The sequence below is a fragment of the Mixophyes fleayi genome, chromosome 1 (assembly GCF_038048845.1).
Source record: "Mixophyes fleayi isolate aMixFle1 chromosome 1, aMixFle1.hap1, whole genome shotgun sequence".
NCBI lineage: Eukaryota > Metazoa > Chordata > Amphibia > Anura > Limnodynastidae > Mixophyes > Mixophyes fleayi.
This window is the reverse complement of record NC_134402.1, coordinates 277,923,663-277,932,157: the sequence shown is the minus strand read 5'-3', so window position 1 is coordinate 277,932,157 and position 8,495 is coordinate 277,923,663. Positions and strand designations below refer to the sequence as shown.

The 8,495-nt window shown below is 50.2% G+C and overlaps 1 long non-coding RNA gene across 1 annotated transcript; it reads left to right on the top strand.

Moving 5' to 3' along the window:
* Nucleotides 1-3,931: 3,931 nt before the first annotated feature.
* LOC142107995 (uncharacterized) lies at nt 3,932-6,060 on the top strand. The gene is made up of 2 exons (XR_012680066.1): nt 3,932-3,992; nt 5,075-6,060. It is a non-coding gene; the product is annotated as an uncharacterized LOC142107995 (long non-coding RNA).
* The last annotated feature ends 2,435 nt before the right edge of the window (nt 6,061-8,495 follow it).

The following is an 8,495-nucleotide window of genomic DNA, read 5'->3' as shown; positions in this document are numbered from 1 at the left end:
GGGTACGCCCATCTGGTGTCATAGGGGAGGGGTTTAGGACTATAAGTTGGATGGGCGGAGTTTGCTCAGTCCTTGGCAGTTTGGAAGTTGCAGCGTGCAGACGTGGATCCTGATAAGTATCTGAGTCCCCCTCTCTGTCTCCTGTTTTTTCCTGCTTGTACTCCCCTTTTTTCCCTTGTTTTTCCCACTAGTGTGTGTGGCATTCTGACCTAATTTGCTCAACCCTCTTTTCTCTTTTCTTCTACAAAATTCAACCCCCTCCTTTTCTTCCCCCCTCTGCTAGTCTCTCCCTTATTCCCCCCCTCCCGCTAACCCCCCCACCCCCCCCCCTCCCGTTTTTGGTGGTGTTGCATTTTGGCCCAATTTCCCTTCCAATTCCCCGGGTGCCTCCCCCAGCGGTAATGGCGGGTGTTGGTCCCCTTCCTTCCTCCGCTAGGCCCAGCGGTTCCCCTCCCTCACCTGCACGGAGATTCAGTGGCAGGCTGAGGCCGTCACTTCCGGTCGAGGTCAGCTCACGCGGCGGTTCCTCCGGTGGCTGGGGGGCTTGTTATTCCCGGGCAGAGGGCATCCAGGAGAGACAGGTGGTCCTCGGGGGGTAGTATAGCGGCGGGGGGCCCTCCACCCGCTGCAGGTAGAGTTCAGCAGCCCCGCGGGCAGCGGGTTCATGGCGGCCATGTTAGGGCGGGCGGGCATCCTAGTCCTGAGAGTGGGCGACCCCCTCCTCTCCAATTATCCCGGGTTCCAGCGGCAGATAGCTCCTCAACGGGCATAGTGGGGGCCAGTTCAGTCATCAGGGGTAGCAGGAGTAGTTTGGGCCCGGTAGGGGGGCAGAATGCAGAGGCAGATCGTGCCTCAGCAGGTTCAACGGCACATAGGGCTTATAGCAGGGGCAACAGTGTGGTTCGGGGGGAGACATCAGTGGCCCCTGTGGGTTCTGGTGTTAGGGGCATCCCGGTGGGAAGGGGGGGGTCCTGTCACTCAGTCTCCGGGGAACATAGGGGTCAGGTGCGGGGTTCTTCGGGGTCTCAGGTCATGGGTAGGAGCCCAGGGCAACGGTCCTGGTCTGGGCATAGGAGAGGCACGCACGGCTCGGACGAGCGGTGCGAGTCACGCGATGGGGGTGTTCATGTGAGTGAGTCCCTGGGGGCTGAGAATTATAGGGAAGTTTCAGGCTGGGAGCTTGGTCAAGGGGTGAGTTCAGATCATGGCAGAGAGCATAGAGCAGCGTCCCGTGGTTCCCAGTCTCAAACTTCTGGTAGTAACATTTCTTTCTCAGCAGAAGCCGGAGGGTATGAGGAGGAGCGGTTCATTGGAGTGGAGCAAGTCGGCCGTCACCAGGCATGGTTCGGAGACGAAGGCTGGACGCAGGGTTCTGAGACTGGTTCGGCGTTGGCAGGTGAGCGTGATTTGTTTGATGTACCTGATGTGCAATCCGTGTGGTCCGATTGTTACAGCTCAAGTACAGGTTCAGATATGTCTGGGTCTTCCTCCAAGAAGCTGATTAAGAAATGCGCAAGCATTTTGTACCGCGCGCTGGGGCTAGGCCGGCTGACGGGCGTTTAAGGCAGACAAGAGGTTCCCGTCTTACAGGGGATGAGGAGCTGCGCTGTGCTAGTACCGGGATACTGCATGGGGTTAGAATGGTAGTCAGAGACAGAATTCGTAAAGGCCGACTCATTGACATGTTCGCTATGACCAATAAGGGGAAGAAACTGGTAGCCCAAGCCCTCACAAGGGGTGGCGCTGGAGAGGCGAGTTATAGGTCATACAAAAACTGGCTTACGGGGGCCTACCTTTTTGCGGCGTGTTATTTAGAAACACGCCCTACAGAGTGGATGGACATGTTGAAATATTTACACATGATCCACGAGATGTATGCATCATCACGCCCCGGGGTATGGCTGGCCTATGATGAAGCGTTTCAGGAGAAATATGACGGACATGCGAGCCTCATGTTGGGATTCAAGGATGTTGAGGTATGGTTAAAGGTGTCCCAAGATGGCGGGGGAGAGTCTTCACAGGGTTCAGATTGGCGGCGGCCGTCGGGGCGCGGCAGGGGTGCCGCGCCCTTTGAGGGTAGGGGCCGCTGTTTCCCTTTTAACAAGTCCGGTTGCCTGCGCGGAGCGACGTGTAGGTTCTCACACACCTGCACCCGCTGCGGTGGAGGTCACCCAGCTAAGACTTGTGACAGGCAGAGTCGAGGAGGGGGTGGTGACGGAAGTCGAACGGCTCCCGGACCTGCGGAAAGCCGCGTCGCCAATTAACGTGGTCAATCACGGCCGCTGGCTGGACCGCTACCCAATAAAATGGGCTGCGGAATTTTTACGGGAGGGTTTTAGGCATGGTTTTTGGTTACCTATTGAAGGGTCTGTCGAGATCGCCCCGATGGTTAACCTAAAATCTGCGAAGGTGTTCCCCCAAATCTTGGCGGAGAAGGTGCGTAAGGAGGTGGCGCTTGGGCGGATGGTTGGGCCTTTTGCGAACCCTCCTTATCGGAACTTGGTAGTGTCACCGGTAGGGGTGGTTCCTAAAAAGGCTGCGGGGAAGTTTCGCCTAATTCAGCACCTCTCTTTCCCAAAGGGTGCATCGGTTAATGATGCCATCCCGGAAAAATTTTGCAGGGTAGTGTATCAGTCTTTTGAGGAGGCGCTGGAGATGGTGAGATCTTTTGGGCCCGGGGCTTTGATGGCGAAGGTCGACATCGAGTCGGCTTTTCGGCTTCTTCCATTGCACCCGGACTCGTTCCCTTTCATGGGTTTCCAGCTGAGCAATGGTTACTATGTTGATAGATGCCTCCCTATGGGGTGCGCAGTTTCATGCTCCTTCTTCGAGTGTTTTAGCACGTTTCTACACTGGTGCGTTTGTGCCTGAACCGGTCACCAGGGCGTGGCACACTATCTGGATGACTTCCTTGTAGTGGGCCCAAGCCAGGGACCCACCTGTGGGGATGTTTTGTTTTCAGTTAGGGCTCTTTTTCATTCACTTGGTGTCCCGGTCGCGCATGATAAACTGAGGGTCCTACTACCCGTTTAGCGTATTTAGGCGTCGAGATCGATACGGTCTTGGGTCTTTGTAGGCTTCCAATAGAGAAGGTAGTGAAACTGCGGGAGCTTATAGGGGTGGCGCTTGGGTCTGAAGGGATGTCCTTAAAAAGGACTCAGTCTATACTGGGACTTTTTAACTTCGCCTGTCGGGTAATTCCAATGGGTCGTGTGTTCTGTCGGAAGCTGGAAAGGGCAACGTCAGGGCGTAAGGGACCTCACTGTCGAGTACTGCTATCTGCCGAAATCCGGACGGATTTGGCAGTTTGGGATCTTTTCCTGCGGAATTTTAACGGGGTTAGGTTGTGGCCTTCTCCCCCTGTGTCTAGTAAGGAGCTGGAGCTACATACTGATGCGGCAGGGGGTGTGGGCTTCGGGGCATATTTCGCAGGTGACTGGTGCACTGCGCGGTGGCCAGAAGAATGGGTGCAGGCCGGCTGGACTGCTAACCTGTTGCTGTTAGAAATCTTCCCGATCATAGTCGCCCTTGAATTGTGGGCCCCCAGATTAGTAGGGAAACAGATAGTTTTCTGGTGCGACAATTTGAGTGTCGTGCAAGTAATCAACCGGCAGAAGGCCACCTCTCAGCCGGTCATCACACTTTTGAGGAGATTAGTATGGAGATGTTTAGTCGATGACATTAGCTTCAGGGCGCAACATGTTCCTGGGGTGGATAATGCGCTGGCAGATTCATTATCTAGGGGGGAATGGGAGAAATTTCGAGCCTTGGCACCTCAGGCATCCCTGTCGGGTTCACCTTGTCCCACTTATATCTGGCAGATTGTCAAGCCGGAATAGAGGGTCTAGCTGAATCATCATTGGCACCCGCTACCAGGGAGAAGTATCGTTCGGCTTGGCATGACTGGTGTGCGTTCCGGGACCAGGGGTGCGAGTCAGTGGCCTCAGGGCATCAGCTAATGCTAGCGTATATTTGGGCAGGTTTCAAGTCCGGTAAGTCCAAAGCGGCAATGTCAGGGGCTTTGGCGGGGATATCCTTCCTTACCAGGCTTAGGAATGAGGTTGATTACACGAAAAGTTTCATGATAGCCAAAGCATTAAAGGGTTGGGCTAGGGAGCACCCTGCGCTTCCGGATGGAAGACGGCCCATCGGTGAGGCTTTGTTGACGGAATTGCTGGGGGCTATTAAGGAAGTAGCACGTGATGCATTTGAGACAGCCTTATTTCGCGCAGCATTTGTCATGCTTTATTTTGGAGCGTTTAGAGTAAGTGAGGTAGTGGCCTCTTCTAAGTCTTCTCCTTTGTCAGGAATGTTGGCGCAGCATGTTATTATTTCCCCTGCCTCAGTATGTTGTAAAATCAGGAGATCAAAGTCTGACCAGTTAGGTAGAGGGCAGTGGGTTACATTGGCCCCAAAGGTGGGTTTCTTAGTTTGCCCTGTTGTTATTATGAATGAATTTGCTATTATTAGTCCTGTGTCTGCAATTCCGTGGCTGGTGCATGGTAATGGTACCCCCCTCACCCGGTACCAATTTACGGCAGTGTTTAAACGTACATTGTCTAAGCTGGGCTTGGACGGATCCCAGTTCGGCACTCATTCATTCAGAATTGGTGCCGCCACGTCTGCAGCTTTGGCTGGGGCATCAGAACGGGCCATACAGGGTGTTGGCAGGTGGAAAACCAAGGTATATAAGCGTTATGTTCGTCCTGCTCTCCTTACCTAAATCTTCCTATCTTTTACCTATCTATCTCCTGCGGTGGTGGCACAGGTCTTAGACTGCTTGGGCCTTTGGAGGTCGGGCTCGAAGGGCTTTCTCCATTTTTTTCCCACTGGGTTTTATGGTTTCACCATCGTCTGTGCCTCCGCCCAAAACCTTTTTTCCTTCTTTTGTCGGTGTGGGCGTGTTCTTGGGTGTTTGTGTCTGGTGTGCTGAGCATTTGTTAGCTCTTGTGCTTTCTGTGGTTTTGTCAAGTTCAAATTTTCAGCATCATAGGGGCTCTCTGAGTTCCGTTTTCTGGATGTATGAACACGTATGGTTGCTGATGACTAATGTTTGGTTTTCTCCACCCTACAGACCATCGGACCCCGCTGCGCATCTGGGTGCTGGGACACTCTTATATTCACTGGGCTCGATTGTACAGGGCAGCTAAGGATACTTCTCTGTTTAAGGGGGCAATGGTAGTGCAGTGGATAGGTCGTAGAGGTCTTAGATGGTCTGGTTTTCGGCATCTCCTGAGTAGTTATGTTGTCGTTCAAGGGGTACCCCAGGTCCTAGTTATTCATCTGGGTGGTAATGACATAGGAGGGTGCAAGTCGGTGGATTTGATTTTGCGTATCCAGGAGGACTTGGCTTGGGTGCATGCATCTTGGCCTTCCCTTGTCATTTGCTGGTCGGATATTGTGCCAAGGATGGCTTGGCGTGCGTTTCCTGAAGGGCGTGTTGCTGATGGAGTAAGGAGGAAAATTAATTCGGTTGTTTCACGGTTTTTACGTTCCATGGGTGGTTGGCGGATTGTACACCCGAGTATTCGTTATCAGAGCCCCTCGCTATATAGGGGGGACGGAGTTCATTTGAGCGACGAAGGCATGGTTATTTTTGTTCGGGATATTTATGTGTTTTTAGCATCAGAAGGTTTTAGTATGGTGGCGGGCCGCGGATCCTAGGGATCCGGGCGTGGCTGGAAAAGCAGTACAGTCGACGGCCAGTGGTTTGGGCCCACATTACGGTATTGGGCATGGTGAACCCGCCTCCCTTCGAGTGAATCGGCTATTAGTCTCGGTTTCAGGCACCGCCCTTGTGGGCTGCCCTGTGGTTGCTTCCAGTATAGCCCAGAGGAGGGGCGGGTTCGGTAGATTCAGGACGTGGTGCCCCGTCCAGGTAGATATGTGCACCCGTGGTTTGATTGGTTGGTCCCCCACTTGAACCCAGGGGTTTGGTTGTTCCCCAGTTTGTAGTCCTAAGGATATGCTAGGACAGTTGGGTTTTGCCTGGCACACGTCGGACTGACTGCTTATTTCACCTCCACCATGTTTATGAATAAATCATTTATTTGTGCCCTATTTCAGGTCTCGTGTCATTAATTCAGGTTATAGGTGATAAGATGAAGGAGGTAAAGAGGTTAAGGTATCAGACATAAGACTTTTATAAGTACTGAGATCTGCATAGGACCGAAGGATAATAAAAGCTTTGCTGTATCTTTAACTGAACTATTCTCTGGAGTGTTAACAGTTAATCTTTGGGTACGCCCATCTGGTGTCATAGGGGAGGGGTTTAGGACTATAAGTTGGATGGGCGGAGTTTTCTCAGTCCTTGGCAGTTTGGAAGTTGCCCACCCACCCTCCCTGTTACGTTTGATGAGAAAAGGACGCGACTGAATGCTCTGTTTGATGGATATCAGCGTTGGCAACAGCATATCTCTCAGTGAAGACGGATGGAGTTATGGCCGGAAAAGCAGTACAGTCGACGGCCAGTGGTTTGGGCCCACATTACGGTATTGGGCATGGTGAACCCGCCTCCCTTCGAGTGAATCGGCTATTAGTCTCAGTTTCAGGCACCGCCCTTGTGGGCTGCCCTGTGGTTGCTTCCAGTATAGCCCATTGGAGGGGCAGGTTCGGTAGATTCAGGACGTGGTGCCCCGTCCAGGTAGATATGTGCGCCCGGGGTTTGATTGGTTGGTCCCCCACTTGAACCCAGGGGTTTGGTTGTTCCCCAGTTTGTAGTCCTAAGGATATGCTAGGACAGTTGGGTTTTGCCTGGCACACGTCGGACTGACTGCTTATTTCACCTCCACCATGTTTATGAATAAATCATTTATTTGTGCCCTATTTCAGGTCTCGTGTCATTAATTCAGGTTATAGGTAATAAGATGAAGGAGGTAAAGAGGTTAAGGTATCAGACATAAGACTTTTATACTGATCCTGATCTACATCTGGTAGGGAGCCATCAGAGATTGAATGGTATTGCTGGTAGATGTGGTAGGACAATCATCCATTAATATATAGTTTCACCAGACCAGAACATGCAGCCCAAACATTCAGACTTCAGGGTTTGGCCATATTTGTCTAGGTACATGTTTACATTTATTGTAAAATCTTATAGTATATGGCCATCTTAAGAACTGAATGAAGTAAATGTTTATATTGGTTACATAAGGCAAATTACAAAGCCTTGAAAGACATTGAAATTGTTGACAATTAATACAGAAAGATAACAGAGGGAGACATTAAATAAATGGGTTTACTGAAAAATCATATTGCATTTCCCTTACATTATGTCCTTAATGTGTTGGAGTCCTTTGCAAAATGTCATTTGACAAAATTAAAAGCAATATAATATTTCCCTTGTGAAATATAGCTGCCAAATCTCTCTCAGTTTTTTTGTTTGTCTTGCTCTAGATCAATATTAAATATAGCTTGAAGATGTAACCCAGTTCTGAAATCATGAAAATGTCAACAGCAAAGGGCATATATACATATATTGCACTGATTACTCTTAACTGCTAAGTCAGACACATGCAACTGCCACTTCAGTCTGTGTTGTAGGCAAATGTATTCACATTGTTTTTGTCTGCTTTGCCAGTCTCAACCAGTTTAATCTGAGCTGCGGGTATTCCCTATGGATGTCGGTGATTGGATAAAGGACTCATTTGTGAAGATCAACCTAATTACATGGAGCAGGGAATGTATTGGTAATGCATCACCAACAGCTTATGAGTGACACATCCATGCTGTGGAAGTGATTTCTTCTAGCAGAAGTGTTAATTACTTTGGTGGCTACCTTGTGAACAATCAATGCTGATTTATAATATCAAGGCATTTTGCCCTTGCAACCGCTGCCATAACAATAAGATTGATTCTCACAGTGGCTTGGTTTGTGTTTGTGTCCCTCATTAGGCACAATATAGTTGTTCATGGTAATTGGCAATTTATCATCATAAGATGATATTGCTATCAGATGCAAGTTACATAGTAGCATATGTGCAGTATTTTTTTTAGAATTAAATACTTAGCTATCAAATAATTTCTCCAGATGTAATTACTTAATTTTCCTTATGACATGTAAGATGTGGATATGTTTCTGAATTTGACACTGGGGTTCAAACCACAGCCAGTGGCTTTTCATAAATAGAGCTTACAGTCTAATTTTGGAACCTTGGAAGACATATTGATTAATTCAAAGTCACAATAACATTGCATTGGGATTTAAACCAGTATTTGCAATAGTTTTAATCATGGCATTTAAGCGCCAAGGTACTTTTTATACATTGGGACAATATTTCAATTTTATCATATGCAGGGCCGGATTTACCGCGAGGCAACCTAGGCACCTGCCTAGGGCCTAGCGGCTCTCGGGGGGCACAGCTGGGGGGGACAGGAGCAATTTGCCACGAATCGGGGGAGGGGGATGGTCGGGTACCGCGAAACGGGGGAGGGGGGGTCGGGTGCCGCGACTCGTGTGTGGGGGGGGTGCCGCGAATCGGGGGAGGGGGGTCGGG